A 19,675-nucleotide genomic window follows, 5' to 3' on the forward strand; every position below is an offset into this window, starting at 1 on the left:
GCTGCAAAGAAGAAACGGAAGAACCTCAAGAACTAAGCTCCAAACTGCTGCAACAGCTGGGTTGAAACAAGAAGTGTGTGGGGTCTGTTTCCTGGGTGGGGACCCCGGGAGAGGTCGGTATATTGTGATTTATTTGCGGTGGGAGCTTGTTCTGAAGATGAAGCTAACGCTATTCCTTTTCATGCCAATTCTCAAGAAGAAAGTAATGCAAACAAAGTCCTATTTTTACTGACTGTGAGATTAGTTCTGGCTACTAAAGTGTCGACCTTGCCTCCTGCAAGTCAAGGCTGGACTTCTGTCTCACGGTCTATAGTACTGCAGGGCTAGGAGAGCGTGCATGTCATCCGAGACCCCCTCCCTGATAAACACTTGGCCTGAGCAGCTTTTGGCAACACAGCAGTAAAAGGTTCAGTAAGCGCTGCATGAGGTCATTTCTCAAGGAAGGATTTTGAGAACCAGAGAGGACTGTTTACACCGATAAAGTTGCTATTTATTTATTTCGAATCAGAGTAAGTACATTTTATCAAATACTTGGATTTGTGCTAGAAAGCCAGGCAGAGTTCCTTCAAGAGAAGGAAACAATGTGTTAGAAGAATTTTTTTAAAAGATTTTATTTACTTATTTGAGAGTGAGCAAGCGAGCCAGGGAAGGGACAGAGGGAGAACCTCAAGCAGACTCTTCTCTGAGCACAGAGCCCAATGTGGGGCTCAATCTCATGACCCTGGGACCATAACCTGAGCCAAAACCAAGAATCAGTTGCTTAACTGACTGAGCCACCCAGATGTCCTGTGTTAGAATTTATACTTAAACATTTTTAAATATGACATCTTTTTATTCCATTAAAAAGAGCCCAACAGTCTCGTGTCATTACCAGAACCAAGATCTCATTCAAGAAAGTCGGAGTGTCTCCCCTGATGCCTGAGGTCCTCTGTGCCCTCCTGCTGCCCATGCTTTGACCGTCTCAAAGCATGGTGCCCAACAGCATGTGCTCCCCAGCTTCTCAAGCCCTCAGTTCCGAGGGAGCCCCTTGAAAGGTACCCAGGTAGCCAGTAAACCATCACAGTGTCTGTTCAGGCTTGGAAGGTTGGTTTCCACATGGGCAGCAGCTCTTGTCGAACACTGTATAGAAAGATGCCCTCTCTTAGGCTGCCAGGAAGAAGGAACAAGAAATGTCCCCTAACTCAGGACACCTGGGGTCTCAGTTGGATGAGCATCCGACTCTTGATATGGGCTCAGGTCATGATCTCAGGGTGGTGGGATCAAACCCCATATCCTGCTCCCTGCTCAGTCTGCTTAGTCCCCCTAAAAATAAATAAATAAATGAATACTTTTTTAAAAGTCCTTTAAGAAAGTAGGAAATATGTGCGTATCGTCAACACTTACAGCTTCAGATCAGCAGCAAACTATGCAGAGCAATGAGTCAAGAGGTGGGTTTCAATTATTTTAAGTTCTTTGACCTTCCAGACAGAAGACAAGCTAGTAAAAAAATAAACAGGTCATCAGATGTTACTCTGTGCAACAGATGGTCTCATAAATGTTTGCTTTGCTGTTTCAGAATTCAAACTCTGATGAAAAGGGTGGATTGTTTGTTTTCTGTTTTGTTTTGTTTTGTTTTGTTTGTTTTCTGCTTCTAGATTATAACCTCCAGCTTTTTTGTTGTTGTTGTGAATTTCTCCACGGACATATGGGTATATACAATATGTCTTATTTATACATAGTAGCCTTTAAAAATAAAGATTATTTGTATTTTCTTTAATAAATTTTAGGACTGGTCTTCAGAGTGGAAGGAAATTAAACAATTCTGTCCATGAAAATCCTAATAGTCGTCACATGATAACTGCCATTTGCCCAGAAATGTCCTCCGCGCTTTGCCTTCCTTGTCCCATTTATATGTCCACGATTCCTGGGAAGTGAATACTATTACTAGACCCATTTTGCTGACTGGGACAGTTTAACATCCCTTGACTGAATCTCTAACAGTTTTCTCTGTGATGCCTGGCCTCTGAGCTCCCTTTGTTCAGAGCATTTCTTTAGAAAACTTGGAATCCTGAATTCTTTCTCTCCCTTTTGACATGTAAATTTTCTCTTAAAGATCTGGGAGCCATTCTTCTGAAATATGATATCAAGATGGGTAACATCCTTACCTCCCAGTCTCTGGGAGACTTAAACACCTCACTTCTATGAGAGCTAAAGAGCAAACACACACACACACACACACACACACACAGCTGGATCACCTGACCACCCTCCCCTCCATGTGATTCTCACCCACCAGCTCCCCAGCTCTTAGAAACTCTCCCACATTTTCTCTCATTGGAATTGAGTTCTCTCTCCTCTCTTGCAGTAACCTCAGATGAAGTCTTCCCTGACTGTTTAACTCTGTTTCATACATTTTTTTTCTTTGACAGTATAGCTGACGAAACTGAGCTGTATGAAACTTCCTTAACTTGCCCACTATCACACCTCCTGATCTGTGAGGCTAGAACTAGAACTGGATCCTCATTACAGTAACAGCAATAAAAGATGCCAAGAGGGAACTTTCTGAGCCCTCTGCCCTCCACAAGAGAGACGGGTGAAAACCAAGGAAACGCTGCAGAGGCTGCTTCTGATTTTGTTTGTATCTGGATTTCACAGGATGCCCTTTGATACACAGTGAACACCTGCTATTTTATCTGTCCCTCTAATCTCTGCGCCCCGTACAGACCTGGGTTACACCGGGCAAGAGGACACACACTGCTGGCCTCCGTGGTGGGTCCTCCCAGAGCCTTCAGGGTGTCAGCCTCCTCCTCTGACTGTGCTCCACATTGTGTCAGTCCCAGGAGAGGCAAGGGGACCTTCAGGAGACAGCTTCTCCCTCAGAACTAATAGCATGGAGCGGAGAGAAGGTAGAGCTTCCTAAGGAGCTGGACTTGCTCTCCATTCGTGGTCCCTGCTACCCCCTGAGTCATAAAGAAACCTCCTTCTCTCTTACACACACACATACACATACATTCAGCATGAAGACCGGCTCCTTCCACCTATGTGTCCACCCACACGTCGGCAACCTTCCGGCTGTCTACCACCACTATCTAAATTCTTATTTAATGAACTGTTGTCCTCTGCCTCAAAACAAAAACAAAAACAAAAGCAGACATTTAGTAAACATGATGAGTTTGAATACAACTTTTAAGACCTCGGACTCTTTTCCCAAACGCCAAAGTCTTCACCCTTCGTCTGAGCCCCTGAAAGGAGTATGAACGTCCAGAGCTTTCTTCTACCTTCTTCAGCCCTGACCTGCCAACCTCCTGGGTTCTCCACAACCTCAAAACAGGAAAAATTTCAGTGTTTCTCTTAGACAACACAGAATCTTTCCAGTTTAGTTTGTCTAAATTATCATTTGCACACACACCCCAAAATATGTTTTTTGTTTGTTTGTTTGTTTGTTTTTTAATTTTAACTGAAATTCCATCATCTCCATTCGTTTTAGTCCAGACCCTGCTGTCAAATCCACACCTCACACCCTGGAGCGTCAAAACACAACCTTGCATGGTCTCAGAGTGCCATCTACAGCCGAAATGGGGAAATGACCGCCTCCTCGTCGAGGGACAGCTTCCACAAAAAGGTGTGCAAAGTGCCAAAGTCTCACTGTCTTCCCAGACTGGCCAAATCAACAGGTTACAACATCCACATGCACGGCGGGGGTGGGGGGGGGGGAAGGTATAAGAATTAAATGAAGTAACTGCATATTAAAAGGCTCTGTCTTGATATAGTGTGGAAAATGGTCCTAATGTTTCGAGATGGGAGCTGGGAGATGCCGGGAGGTGCTGGAGCAATCCTCAGGTTATGGGGTGAGGAGGTGGTGAGACCTCCTCCCTGAATATATTGTGAAAGGAGCTGGTGGGATTTGCTGAGTGGCTTGGTGTAAGATAAGAAAGGGAGGAGTCACAGACCACTCCAGAGTGTTCGGCCTGAACAGTTAGAGAAGTGTATTGTCATTTCCTAACTTGGGACATATTTGGTGAATCTCACAATCCTCCAACTGTACACATAGAGTCGTATGCCCATGGGCTGAAGGCACCTTGAGGGTACGGCTTGAGGGTCCCATGAAAGCTGTCAGACTAGGCAGAGGGTTGTGGAAACTCATCAGCCCCATGTATATGCTCCAGAGCTAAGAGGATTTGTCTAGACCAATGGCTCAGAAGGAGCACACAGGAGTCCTTTACAAAGGCCTGCCCAGCAAAATCAGCCCAGCCCCCTAGGTTACCCCCATTCTCTAATTACAAGGGGTTAAAAGAAAACTCAAGGGCCATGCAAACCCCAATAATCTAACTCTCCACACCTAAGAATGGACTAAAGGGAACATCCATGAAGTTCATGGGCAACAGGTCAGTTTTGGTCAGAGTCTTACCCGGGACATTCTCTGCAGCTCCCAGGTGCTCCAGGTAATCTGAGGGCAGTGAGGAGTCCCTCTCTCCTGACCTTTGATCATGCCCTGTGCAGCAGAGATAGCTTATAGCGGCCACAGCCCAGATGAAGAGGTGCCCTTCTTCTAAGGATTATCATACTGTCCAAGCTTAGCCACCCCGACTTACATAGAAGCACCTAGACATGGGTCAGCTGCGTTTGTCCCCCAAGCAACTCGCTTAGACCTGTGTATTCCAATGGGGACTAGTGCATACCTGTTTGCAGATGGCCCGAGTTCCGATGTTCATTTATTGTGATCTTATTAAGGATCCATTATGTGCTTGGCACTGTGCTTGATTCACAGGTTGAATGGTTAAGATGGTTTCTCTTTCAAGGAATCGGACAGAAGAGAAAGCCGACATTCGAGAAAAACAGATCTTTAAACCCATGTGATAAGATTTTACTTGTGAGATTAAATAAAATCATATTTTTATGATTTTACATTAAATATTAGCTTCATCCAAAATCTCAATTCAATGTCATGTCACCAAACTTTAAAAAGAGGAGGAAAAGGGGTCCCTCCTTCGGTCCCTTTTTCCACAGCATAATTCAGTCCTCAGTCCCCACCCCGCCCCCTCGTCTTTTGAAGCCCCCTTTTCTCTCCTACCCCTTTTAGCTGCCTGGTCCCCTCCTCTAGCTCCTTGCGTTGCCCCCTGCCTGTCTGGCTCACTTCCCCATTACTCTCCCTCCAAATCAGGTGAAACACTCACCCTGAATTCCAGGCCCCAAGACGGCTTCATCCCCACCCCTAACCATCCTCTGTCTCAGCCACACTGGTTCTCACTGGCCCCAAATTACCGCTGGCTTCACTCTCGCTTTACTGCTGGGAATCCTCCCCACCCTGCCCCTCTCTGCCCCATCTTAACCAGCAGAGGTCCTATTCGTTTCTAAGTTTATCTAACTCTTCCATGAAAACTTTTCTTCTTTCTCAAATTGGATATGGTATTTTTTTCCTTTGGACCTGCCTGGAATTTTCTTCATATCCTGTTTTGTTATTTCATGTCTTAAAATTGGATTCTCTTTCATCTCTTCTGCACAGCTTGTACATTTCCCACAAGTCTGTTCTGTGGCATCCACCTCCAGCTATGAACGTGTTTAGAGAAATTTAAAAGGAAGGCAATGGCTACGGAAAGCTTTGGGAATAGAAGGTAGGCTTATCAAGGGAAAGAAAGGGCCTTTCGTCCTCTCGCCCACTGGGGAAGGCTCAGGGAGACCTCTGCCAGAGCTAATGCATCCCTCCCATCTGGAGAACTCGCCTGCGGGGCACTTTGGAGCCCCCCATTTGGGCCTGTTGGGAGGGACAGACAGACAAGTCAAAGGAGAGGGAGGCTGCATTGGCAGGCCTGCAGTCAGAGAGTCTGTGAGGGCAAAGGAGTGGGTTTCCTTGAAGGGGAAGTATCTCAGGAGAGAGAACATTGGAGAGACAACCATCCTGCCCAACAAGGTCACCTGCTGGGGTAAACAGACCTCTGAAGATCCCGCCACATGGCCGAGTCTGAGGAGGAACTCACAGCAAGCTCAGAAGAACACAGGTCCCACCTGGATGGGAGGGCAGGCGTGTGGTGCTGGTGTCTGGGCTGGAAATCATCTAGGAAGAATCTACATCGGAAAGACTCGGCTTGTCCCCAGACCACAGGTCCCACTGAAGACTGATCTGCCCAGGTAAGAACTCTCTTGCTCCCCTTTCTCTGCTGGACCTGCCAACCCTGGGGTTTTGGAAATCGTAGTTAGTAGGGTGGCTGAAAAGGAACGGAAAGGAAGCACTCGGTGAGGAGGGAGGGGAAGCCGGCCACATGCCCTTCTCTAACTGCATGTTCCCTCCCTCGGTCAGGCCTGAGCTGGGGGACCAAACGGGGAGTCCGCATTTTAACTCTCACACAGGAGAGATCATCTTAACTGCTTGTCTGATCCAAACATAACGGGGACTTAGAGGGATGGAGAGAAGCATGAGGCAAGATGCTTTATGACTGCACTCCCAGGTCACGCGTGCTGGAGGCTACAGTCCGGTGAGAACTCGGTGAAGGGGCTCAGCTGTTGGCATCACTTGCTCCCCCGTGTGCTGCTACATCCCACACATAGGAGGCTCCTGTCTTGACTCCATCTGGACCGTTAGAAAGCAAGGGTTGTGTGCCCGCCTGATGGCAGGAAGCAGGAACGACACAGCCTCTGCCACCATGAGGAGCTGATGGAGAGCAGGAATGGGGAAAAGAGGGTGACCTGCTCCATAGAGAGCCGTGAATGCCCCCGGAAGAAAAAAAGGACAGAAGAGTGTCTGCGGAGTTCAGGAGGCAACACGGCGGAAGAAATGGTTGAACTTCTTGAGATACATGTGTCGACTTTGAACCATTTGCCTTTTGCTACCTTGGAAATACTCAAGATTTGAAGGGGGCAGGAAATCTTGATGGTCCCCCTGGGGAAGGCCAGGAAACTGCCAGTGGAAGAACGCTGGGTTTTCCTGGTGCAGGCGCAGGAGTCAGGCTGCTGCTCCCAGCCCCCTGCCGGGGGCAGGGCTGGGCAGAGCCTCTGTTCTGGCTCCCCAAAATACCCTTGACTTCGCTGCCTGGGATGCCATCGAGCCCTATTTCTTGTTTTATCCCAAGAGTCTGGTAAAATGCAAATATCTTTGAAGAAGGAGTAGATGACTCCATTTATATGAACATTTTAGCTTCCTGCTGTTGGGCTGCTGGGCTGTTTTAGCTTCCTGCTGTTGGGCTGTTTGAGAGGACAAATTTTGATATACCAGAGGATGGCAACGCATGACATCTCAGGGTGCCGAAGGAAAGAGACAGAGCCCTTCCCCCCAGTTCTCAAGAAAACAGCCCCTCAGACTCTGAGATTTGCATGCAGATGAAGAAGGGCTTGTCCTGGGGAGCAGGAGTGGGGAGGGCTGGAGAAGCAAGGTTGGGCAGAGCTGGTGCTGAGCTACACTGGAACAGAAGATTCTGCAGACCCGGTGCAAACTCAGACTTGTCCCCTGTGAGGCTGGGGGGCCAGGCAGCTCCTGAGGGAGGCCTCAGGGATAAGTTCTCAGAAGTGGGGGGCATGAGTGCCTCCCTGGTGGTGTTCACCGCAGCGAACCAGAACATAGAGATCCTATCCACACCTGTCCACAAAGCCCCCCACTCCGTCACTCAGCCAGATTTTAATATGAGCATTTCTCTATTCGTTTGAAGTCCTCCCAGTATGAGCTGCCTACACTTTTGCCCTGCTGCTGAATATTCATGCCTCCTCACAGGCAAACCAGTGAAAAACATTCTCTCAGGGTCAAGAGATCAGAGCAAAACGAGGTCAAGATTAAAGGAAGAATAGGGTTTACTGGCCCTCTGCTCAGAAACACACTGTGAGGACAGACCCCGGACATGACAAGAAGAGCTGGTGTTCAGAGATGCCTCATGTGCGTGGTCACCGGCTTGCCCTCGAGTGCTGACTTCTAATTCTGTAGGTCTCTGGATGTCGTTAAAGAGTTTCATGGGCTGGAAATTCCCATTAAACATCCTACAGCTGTCTAGTGCCAGCAGATCTGCCACACTTCCAGGCCAAGTGTTGGGCTTGGAAGAAACTGTTGTCCAAAGGCCCTTCATGGACAAACAAAGTCTGCATCTATTTGCTCACCAGACATTTCCTCAGTGCCTTCTCCGTGCCAGGAAATGTGGTTGGCACTGGGGATAAAAAGATAAGACACACAACAGCTTTGTAGGGCCTCAAAACCCTCATAGATAACAGCATGAATGGGGCTTAATGCTATCAAGCAGGGCACTACCAACCTGTTGGACAGGAAACTGTTCACCAGGCCAAGGCAGTCCGTGCTTCCAACAACGCACCAAGCTCTGCCAAATTACACTACCATCCTCGCCAGTGTCTCAGCAGGAAACACTATCGCCAACCCGAGATGTGGTTCCCCTGAAATAGGGCAGTACATAAACTCTTCGGCATTAGTTGGAGTTTTGTGACTCTTACAATGGGCTCTGTGATGGGGAGTTCCATTCTCCTAGCTGCCAAGTACATTGTACCTTCAGGCCAGGCCCTTTCTCCAAGACAGGTTCAAGCCATTGGAATCTGCTCTAGAGCAAGAACACCGAGATTCAGCAGTGCTGACGAGGAGTACTTCTGCGTTTTAAACTCTGGCAGCATGTAAGGAATTAGAATGTATAGCTAGCTGCCTGTTCACCTTCCTAAATTTTCAATCAATAATTAATTTGTAGCTCCAAACTATATAATTAATGTAGGTCACCAAACATGTAATTTTGCACTATTGAAATCAGCAAAATGGAAATTAAAATTGTTGAAATCCCCCATTCTCCACGAAGGAGAGCTTTTCTGAAGGTCTTTTTTATTCGCAGATGTGTCATTGAAGTAATGACTAAGTAGCTCTTACCACTTTTGCAAGTGTTGTTGAGGGCTACTTTGTGTGATGTGAATGTGTGTTCACAGCAGGACCTATGATCAGATGGCTCAGAGGAAGCCTGAAAACAGAAGGCCGCCTAGGAGCCAGGGTAAATGATCTATCCTTGATTCTCCAGGAGGTGAAGAGCCAATGGGGCTTTCTGAGCAAGCAAGAGGCATGGTGACCACAGGGTTTTAGAAAGAGCAGAGGATAGAAGGGGTGTAGGGTGAACTAAAGGGGAGTCTGGGCAGAGCCCAGGCTGGGACCTGTTTCCAGCAAACACAGACGGTGGCATATGAAGAGGAGCGAACGCAGATATAAAACAAAGGAAGGCATTCAAAGAAAGAAATCCAGAGTATTTAGGTTCTGATTTTTCCCTCCAACTTTCTTACCTGCTTGATCTCTTACAAGCTGAGCTACCTTGAGGAGTTAGTCAGCCTCTCTGGTCCTCACTTTCTTCATCTGTAAAATTATGATGCTTATAGTATCTACCGTGAAGATACTGATCTTGTAGTATTAAATGAGGCAAATTTCGATAGAAAGAGAATGGCTGCCACATAGCAAATGCTTAATAAATTACAGCTATTATTATTCTTAGTAAAAATACAAATGACGTAAACCTGTTGTTTCCCTCTTGGATAATATTCAGGCTTTAGGATTCACCATATTTTTAAAGGTTCTAGGTGCATTTAAAAATATATTTCTGTTAGGGCGCCTGGGTGACTCAGTCATTAAACCTCTGCCTTAAGCTCAGGTCACAATCTCAGGGTCCTGGGATTGAGCCCCGCATCAAGCTCCCTGCTTGGCATGAAGTCTGCTCCTCCCCTCCCTCTGCTGCTCCTTTTGCTTGTGATGTCTGTTCCTATTTCTGTCTCTCTCTCTCTCTCAAATGAAGAAATAAAATCTTTAAAAATATATATATATATATATTTCTATGTATAGAACATCTCTGGAAGGTTCACAAGAAAAGATTCACAGTGAGTATCTTGTGGAAAAGAGGACTGGGGGAAGGAGAGAGTTCTTACTTACATTTTTCAGTACTGGTGAAATATTTTCTACCGCATGCATTACCACATTTTCAAGAAAATAATTATTTAAAAAAGAGTCATCTGCAGCCACACAAGAAAAGACTCGGTCCGTGACAGCGGTTTACATACAGACAGATGTTTACATAGGGTGAGAAAAATGACCTTAAACTTAGTGTGTGCTGAGTAAATGACCCTAAACTTAGTGTGTGCGGGTTCATGTGGCATGTGGTGCTGTTTAAGGTGTTTTGTGTGAACTCCCTCCATCAGTGCTCATGACGCCACACGAGGTAGGTGTGAGGCATGTCCTCCAAGACAGACCATCTCTGAGTTACAGATAAGGCACAGCAAGGTTTAGTAACTTACTGAATTTTGCTCAGCTAATTAGTAGTCTGCAGATCCAGAAAGTCTCCATCTGCATGGCGAGCAAATGTAGTGTGGGATGTTGGAAGGGGTCCTGGGACAGAAGAACCACTGGGGAAAACTGAGGAGATCCAAAATAAAGTCCATATTGGGTTGTAAGTATTACACTCGTGTTAATTCCTTAGTTTTGATGAGTGTCATGTGGTTTCCTAAGATACTCAGCATTAGGGAAGCTGGGTAAAGGGGGCTCTCTGTACTACAATTTTTCCATACATTTAAAACTATCTCAAAATAGAGTTTTATTTTTTTGAAGCTTCTTTATATATTATTTTTTAATTTAATTTTATTTTTTTTAAGATTTTATTTATTTATTTGACAGACAGAGATCACAAGTAGGCAGAGAGGCAGGCAGAGAGAGAGGAGGAAGCAGGCTCCCTGCTGAGCAGAGAGCCCGATGCGGGACTCGATCCCAGGACTCTGAGATCATGACCTGAGCCGAAGGCAGCGGCTTAACCCACTGAGCCATCCAGGTGCCCCTCTATATATATTTTTATTAACATATAATGTATTATTTGTTTCAGGGGTACAGGTCTGTGAATCATCAGTCTTACACAATTCACAGCACTCACCACAGCACATGCCCTCCCCAGTGTCCATCCCCCAGCCACCCCATCCCTCCCACCCCCCTCTCCTCCAGGAACCCTCAGTTTGTTTCCTGAGATTAAGAGTCTCTTATGGTTTGTCTCCCTCTCTGGTTTCGTCTTGTTTCCTTTTTTCCTCCCTTCCCCAATGATCCTCTCTGTCTCATTTCTCAAATTCCTAGTATCAGTGAGATTGTATGATAACTGTCTTTCTCTGATTGACTTATTCAAAATAAAGTTTTTAAAAGTCTCCATATGATCACTGCTGCCAAGCACTGAGAGCGATTTTGAAATGATGCTTCTGTGAGGAGAAACACCTCATTTGGGTCCAAGTTCCTGTCCATTCCCTCCCGAGCAGCCCAAACTCCATGGCCTGGAGACTGGCCACATCAGGACAACCTACTGAGAGCTCTGGCATTTGGGAGGAATTTACGTACTGAAACCATTTCACAGGAGAAAGAATAAAATCTAATCCATCTTTAAAAGAATAATATAAATACATCTTGTGCCAGAACATGCTGGAGCTATTGATCCTGTTCATATCCATATTAAACGTCGAAACCCGACACAGTGGAGAGTGAGGATTGTCCCCCTTCTTCTAAGATGTTGCAGTTCCTCTTTTGATGTGTCTGCTCCATACCTGCCAATGGAAATATTGAATATATGAGGGAGAAGTGAAGCCCGAGCTACTGGTCAGTGAAATTGGGTGCAACCGGGCGGAAGAGCTTCACTGCTGAGAACTCCAGCAAACGGCAACATCACTCGGAGCGTGCAGGATTCTGCTGGGAAGACATTACATTACTGGAATACCTGGCTGCATGAGGCTCAGGGGAAAGGTTATTTTAGGAGCCTTGTAAAGCTTCTGTACGATGCTGGGTCCATTGCTCTCCAATGAAATAGGACTAGAGTTCGGAAGAGAGTAACTGTGTAACTGGACTTCGTTTGTCGAGATGTTCTCCTATCAAAATGCACTTGCTAGAAAATTAAACTATGTAATATTCTTTGGTTGTCTTTAGAGAACTACCTAATTTCACAATCTTGTTTCACTGACATCACAGGCAGAAACTCGGCAAACCAAATGTCACAAATGTAGGCATAACCTTAAAACATAAATGTTGCAAATGACTTTAGGATGTTCAGCTGGAGTTGAGGAAGCATTGAATGCGTACAGTTAATGCAGAACTTTGTTTAGCTGTAGAGATCATAAGCCCCTAGGATGAAATTCTGATTTACTTACTGCTCATTTTTTTAAAAGATTTTATTTATTCATTTGACAGATCACACGTAGGCAGAGAGGCAGGCAGAGAGAGAGGAAGGGAAGCAGGCTCCCTACTGAGCAGAGAACCCGACATGGGGCACAATCCCAGGACCTTGAGATCATTACCAGAGCCGAAGGCAGAGGCTTTAACTCCCTGAGCCACCCAGGCACCCCTACTTACTACTTATTTAACTTTCAAATCAAGACAGGTAAATGTGTACGTTGAGGTTCAAAGACTCAGGGTATCTGTGAGACCTTCTATAGCAAAGTTAATTTAATTTAATTACTGTCTACTTGAAATTTGCTAAGAGAGTAGATCTTAAATGTTCTCACAGGCAAAGAAAAGGAGGGGGTTAGCCATGTGAGGTGACAGATGTACTAACGTTATTGTGGTAATCGCAACATATGTGTGTGTCAAATCATGACCCTGCACACCTTACATTGACACAATGTTAATTGTCAATCATATCCCCATAAAACTGGAAAACCTTAAACAAATACATAAATTTTGAATTGCTATTAGTTTTGCAGAATCATTACCAACTTATTTTGTACTGCATTGTTTCGTTGACTCTATAGTACATAGAAAAGTATATTTCAACCACAGTGCTTTTGACCTATAATCTTCTAATATCCATACCTTTATGAATTATGTATAGATCGGAAGAAGTGTATGAATTCTATGCTTATTGCTCAAGCACATGTGTGTATGTATAATCTCCCAGAATGTCTTTGTCCAGGAGCACATCGATACCATCATTTTCAGAATGCAGGGTTAAGGTGGGGTGGGGGGTTGCAAGAAGGGGAGTCCAATGGTCTGTTGCTCCTTGAATATTGGGCATGCACTCCTGAAGGCGTTGATCTTGAACCCTTGGGCATCCAGCTGCCAATTACACTATCACTCTCTGGGTGAGGGGAAAGGATAAATGTTCTGTCAAGAAATTCATGTTTTTGCAAGGAAAGGGTGGGATTTTGGTAGAATGCCACAGGACATCTATTCCCCAAAGAAGAATCATAGTTTTTCTGATTTCCTTTCTAAACGTTTGCTTGCTCAAACTAAATGAAAAATATACTTCTGAAAAACTCTTAAACAGTAGAAAATACCACCCCTACCCCCCCCCAAAAAAATTTGAAGTTCTTCTTTTCTATACCAACAGTTTATGAAATGTTAAAACAACAGGAATTTTAGACATGACTGTTAATACAACTTTCCATGTACCAGTGGGAAAAAGGAGGCTCTGGACAGTTGCTCTGGTTCTGAATATAGTTCTAGTATGTCCGGGCCAGAGATTCCTGCTTAACGACGACCAAAATTAAGAAGTAACTGCTTCTTTCCCAAGTTACAACTAATAATCAGAAAGAATCATACAATAATCAGCAAGTCAACTCAAATATCTTGGTTGTATCTCCACAAAATAAGTCTATTATGAGAGATTGGGTCAAAAATTTCTATTTACGAGTCCTTAGCATTGAAATCTGACTGAATACTTACAAAATAGGAAATTTCCAGCATAATTCTCCACTTGCTTTCCTGCCATTAGAGTAAATTTGCCAACTGCACCTGCTGTCCCACTTATAGCTGGTTTGCTTATTTATTTATTTATACACAAATGCATAGGATTTTTTAAAAATTTAAATTCAATTAGCCATTGTATAGCACATCATTAGTTTCAGGTGTAGTGTTTAATAATTTATCAGTTGCACGTAACCCCCAGGGCTCAGCCCAGCAGGTGCCCTCCTTAATGTCCGTACTGTTGACACGTTTAAACTGGGACTATTTCCCCCCTTCACTTACCTATCAGGATTTTTTAATGGACCAGGAAGTGAAAAGTACAATACAATTAGCCCTGAAATTCAAATTTATATATCAAATATTTGGGTTTTTTTTTTTTCAGTGTCTTTCCCTGAGGAAACATAAGGGAGGATTTATAAGTTTCTGATGTGTCCCAAACCATGCCAATTTTTTTCAACTTTTGTCCATTTTCTAACCACACAGCATCTCTTGACTACCAAGTCAACCCTGGAGTCCCAGCTTGACTAATGACAGCACCACAGCCTTGAAGTTTATCCCATTCTTCGTGACCCACACACTCTGAAGGGGTGGTTTTCAGGTTAAAGCCTCTAGTCCTGGAGCCCCGAGATATGCCCACCTGAAGGCATCATGGAGTCTTAGAGATGCCCAATTGAATGCCCAGAACCAATGAGATGCTGATATTCTACCGCCCTGCATTTCTTTCTTCAAATCCCAAATACACCAATGGCTTTCCATGGCTTCCCATGTAACGCCTCTTAGCATCAGTTTCTTCATCTATAAAATGAGAATAAGATCAGCTACTTTACAAGATTGTGGTGAGCATTAGAAATAATGACTGAAGTTGTCCTATGAATGTCCAGTCTGTAGTAGACACCCAACAACAAATGGCAGTTGATCGCAGTAAATGTTGGTGAGCCAGAGGAAGGAAGACAGATGAGGGCTCTTGGGATGCCTCCTTCCAGGCATATTTTGGGTACATTTGCCTGGTGGAAATGTGGGTAGTTCTCAGTGCACCCATCCACCACTTTGCTTGTACGTATTTTTTATATCATGATAGGAATTAACTGCCCAGTGATGACTGCTCTGTGGTCAGGAATGTCACCTACTTTAATCCCACATGTGGGTTCTGCTCCACACAATTGAAACAAAGCCAAAGCCAGTGGACTCTCCTATAAACGAATGACCTGGACTGTGTCAATGCCCACTTTCTACCATCAGCACTTAACAAATTACCCCCGTGAGAAGTGCTTGGCAGTCTTTCCTAGTGGGTTAGGAGCCCCACATGAGACTGCAGGGAGCTGAGTGCTGCAGAAGCATCCTGGCTGCGGAATGAGACTGACCTCCAATCCTTACCAGACAGCTTCGAGACTCTCTGCTCAGCATCACTCACTTGCAGGAGGTCAGCACATCACCCTGGCCTGTGGTTTAACCCACTTATCCAGAAAGCATCAGGTCCCCAGGTCCTGAACCTCTCTTAGCTCTGCCCTCACCTTTAAAATGGACATCCCTGCTTCCTTGGGCTTGTTGTTGGGTTGAGCAAGATTATACAGATAAGCAATATGGTAGAGCCCTTGATACATAACTACTCTCTTGTCTTTATTCAGTGTTATAACACTATCTTCTCTCATGCTTTGGAATACTCATTTTGCTCTTGTTTCTGAGTTTCTGTCAATAAGAGGGTAAGTGCACCACCTTGCAAGTCTCTGAGGCAGGATCTTTGCTCTAGCCATTCTCCCGGGCACAGTCTTGGCATCAGGGAGTCCCCACAGAGCTGGATGTCAGGGATGCTGACATTATAAGCATCTGCCTGGGAAACGCCAGGAACAAATGATAACCTGGCCTCACCTAGAGGTCACTATTCCACGAGTTCCAACCAACATTCACCATGAAGTCTGTTCAACTGACAACCTCAGCACAGAATTAAATGTGTGTTTTTATTTATCTACCTCCAGGGGCACCTGGGTGGCTCCGTCATTAAGCACCCGCCTTCAGCTCAACTCTTGTTCCCAGGGTGCTGAGATGAAGCCAAGAGAGAAGCCTCCTTCTCCCTCTCCCATGCCCCCTGCTTGTGTTCCCTCTCGCTGTGACTCTCTCTGTCAAATAAATAAATAAAATCTTAAAAAAGAAAAGAAAAGAAAGACAAGCCCTTCCCCGACCTCTGAGATACCTGCAGCTACCACGTCACTGTTCTCCTGTTGCAAACACTGCTTCCCCCTCCTAACAGTTCCCTTTCCCCAGCTGCAATAGTCTTTTCAAATCAGGTCTCTGCTCACCTTCTGGATTTGAATTCTATGTGACATGGCCTGAAGATAGAGTTTCTGATATATTTTAGAAGCATATCTCTCCTCATCTTATTTGTTTTTATTTATGATTTGTTTTTTCCGGATCTTAAATACCTTCCTGAGTCAGAAGCCCCCTGGGCAGAGGGGCAAGCCCTCTGAGGGAATTAACAGCTTCCCACATATCTTGGCTTCAACCAGAGATGACTAGACCAGAGGGCTTCCCTATGCAAACACCTCCAGATAAGCAATTCTATTCTAAAATCTTACTCACTTCAGAAACTTCTTGCTGGTTTCTGGGGCCATTTAACTCACTCCCAAGGATACCTGAGGTGGCCATGCATAACAAAGGAAAAAGAAAAAAAAAAAGGGAAAAGAAAGAGTAGATCAAACTTAACTGTTCCATTAGGTCACAGCAAGTTAAAAGCCTGTCCAACTCCAAATAGCATCTCTGTCAGATTACCCCTGGACTGACCCAAATAAAAGGTTTGCAAGTGTTGACAAACCGTCAGCTTTGCACTCCTGAAAACGTCTGTGTCATCATCCAAGGCTCAGTGGTATCATTTTCAAAAACAGAAGTGAGGATATGGAGGCTGGCGAATGAACAATCTCTTCTGACTTGTGAATTTAGGAACAAAGTCACACATCAGTTAAAAACTTGCAGATCGCATTTCTTTAGGCACAATTAGGGAATTGCTCCCTGAAACCTAACCTCCAGGTGACCTAGCATTGGTTGTCAGTGGCCTCATTCTTACAGTCAGGGTTCCTAGCGACAGGACGGGCTCCGGGGCAGGAGGCCTTAAAGGGCAGCCTCCTTGTGCATACTCCCACCACAGCAGACGTCCTGCTCCTGGCATGACTCTGCTTGGCCCTAACGAGAGACGGTCAGCAGTACACCCCGAGGTGCAACAGACGTACATAACCTCGAGTTTGGAACAGTAAAATGCAGGGAAACCATTAGGAAGTGATGCCTTTTGAGCAGATGCAGCTTTGGGGTTTAATATCACTTATTTCACTGTGAATTTAATTTTTAATAATGGCTGGGTGAAATAAATGGGTTGTGCAAAACTCCTAGAAACCTACAGCGTCAGGCACAAGCTGGAAGCCAGAGCACACCCGTGAATGCGGGACATGCCAGTCCCCACAGCCACAGCCAGCAGGACCACATAACATTATTTAAGGCAGAAGTTGTTTGGCTCATAGAGGCTTAAGGGATTTGAGCTCCCGAAAGGCACATATTGGCTGTGAGTTGGGTGATAGCCCCCAATAGATCTGTCCACCTGGAAGCTGTAGGTGTGGTCTTATTTGCTAAAAGGATCTTTGCAGCTGGAATCATGTCAAGGCTTTCCAGATGAGAACACTGTGGATTACTGGGTGCACTGCAAACCCAAAATCACACAGAGACTCAGGGAAGGCGGTCACTTGACGAAGGGGCCCGAGACTGCAGCGATCCACCGATAGCCTAAGGGATCCCAAGTATTGCCAACAGCGGCCAGGAGGGAGGAGAGAGGTGTGGAACAGTTTTCCCTCTGAGTCTCTAGGAAGAAACATCCCCACCGACATCTTTATTTTGGACGTGTGGCCCCCAGAAATGTGAGAAAATAAACTTCTGTTGCTGGAGGCTGGCAGGGTTGTGGTAATTTATTGTGCCAGCTGTAGGAATGAATACGTTACCTGGGACAGTGAGTCCTGGTCACACTGGGCTCAGGGAAAGAGGGTTTCTAGATTTTAGAAGCTGTGCAATAATAACTTGGAAAATCAACACTGTAAGCATGAACAATCGTAATGGAGGAGGCAGGTGAAATTTCAACAGAAAGACAGGTTACCACAGCTACTCTTTGTTCCAAAAGTCGCCTCCTATCACAACAATCTTTCTTGGTCAGGCAAGGCCAGACTCTCTGGGAACCCAGACACAGCCTGGGAAGTACTAGTGACCAGAACTAATTTGCCAGGTAGGGGAAACACATGCTCTTAAATTTCTCAGCTATGGCCCTCTTTTCATCTCAAGATTATCTGCTCTTTTTTAACAGAATATTCAATACTGCAGGGAAGGGAAGTTAAGGGGAAAAAACTGTCATATATGTGTAAGGTTTCACAGGTGAGGTAAACACAATAACAGGCAAGCTGGGCGCAAGGTAAGATTTATTAAAGGCACTCTCTCTGGAGCCAGGAAAGATGTGCCGGGAGGAGGTGGGCACTCTCCGGTGAGGTTCCCCAACTCGGAAATGGGAAGTCGAGGAAGTGGCACTAAGAGGGAGTTGGCAGGGGTCTTTTATCTGTTTCCTGCATAGTATTGGGTTACCTATGGAGACATGACCTGGGCACACATCCTTTTGGCGGGAGAGTCAAGGGTTAAGGAAAGGGGGGTGAGGAGGCTGCGGTCATTTCTATTGTTCCTTCTGCACGCCTAGAGTCCGCTGACCCAACAATATGAACATCCACGAGACTGGGGAAAGCATAGCAGATATGAAAATTTCCCACTGATTATGCTTATTAGTCTGACTATATAATGGGTGGGTCCCAGTGCAAAATTTCAAAACAACCGCAGCAAAGCATTAAAGCAAGCAGGAGCCCTTCTAAGCATGAGGTCTTGGACAGGTGCAGAGGTCACAGGATCCCGAATTCAGCCTTATTAATGGAATATCGAGACTGGTTACTACAGATTAGAAATGGTTATTCTTGAGCCAAAGACATGACTGTGAAAATTTTTTCAGAGTCCTTATTTACATCTAAAAATGACTTGCCATGCATTTGTTGCAAATAAATACTCGTATGCATTGACTTTTTTTTTTACATAAATGTTTATAGAAGCTTTATTCACAATCACCAAAAAATGGACACAAACCCAAGCATCTGTCATTGGATGAATGTAAAACAAAATCCACACAGTGGCACGCCACCCAAAAGCAACACCAATCGCTACATCTCAAACGAATGTCCTCTCTGGGACTTTAAGAGGAGACAGGTCCCAGTGACCTGGGGATGTTTCAGTAAGACCCATCTAAAAGGCCCCCAAAGCAATCTGAAAAGTCCTGAAAATCCTGAAAAGCAATCTGAAAGAGAAGGTCGTGTCCTCAACTACCTGCAGGTTTTACTGACTTTTCCAGAGACTTCTGTGTCTTCAGAAAAGCACGCACTCCTGTGAACTGATTGTCCTCAAGAACTTGGGCGGTACACCGGCAGCTGGGATGCTCCCACTGTTATCTAGGATTCATGATTCGCCAGAGGATAGGCAGCCCAGAGCCTCAGGAGGGAGCCCCATCCCACCAACACCCGACCTCTGGCCCCAGAACTGTGACAGGATAAATTTCGGCTATTTTCAACCACCGGGTCTGTGGTGCTTTGTTCCCCAGGAAGCCCGCTTATCTTCTAGTCTTTCACGCAAGCATATCTCCGTGCAAGCAAATAAGAAGGACAGTGTCCAGGAGCAGCCTCAAATTCACTCCTTTAAATGTAATCGGTGATAATTTATTGTGACACATGTCACAACCAATCACAGTGCACCAAGCAACCCATGGCCTGCACTAGGAACTGTCAGTCCTACATAACACTGTGACTTTATGTGGAAATGGAGCACCACGGAGGCCAAATGACTCACTGAGGGCAGCACTGCGGGTTGATTCTGTGCCTCATCGCACTTGACCCACCCAGTTCTAGCCAATTTCCTTGAGCACAGGTTAAGAAGACAACCCCAGGAAGGTGGAGATACCACATCATTACTCATTATTGGTCCCCAAATATCACCTTC

This window comes from Mustela nivalis (assembly GCF_964662115.1).
Source record: "Mustela nivalis genome assembly, chromosome: 2".
NCBI classification, from domain to species: Eukaryota; Metazoa; Chordata; class Mammalia; order Carnivora; family Mustelidae; genus Mustela; species Mustela nivalis.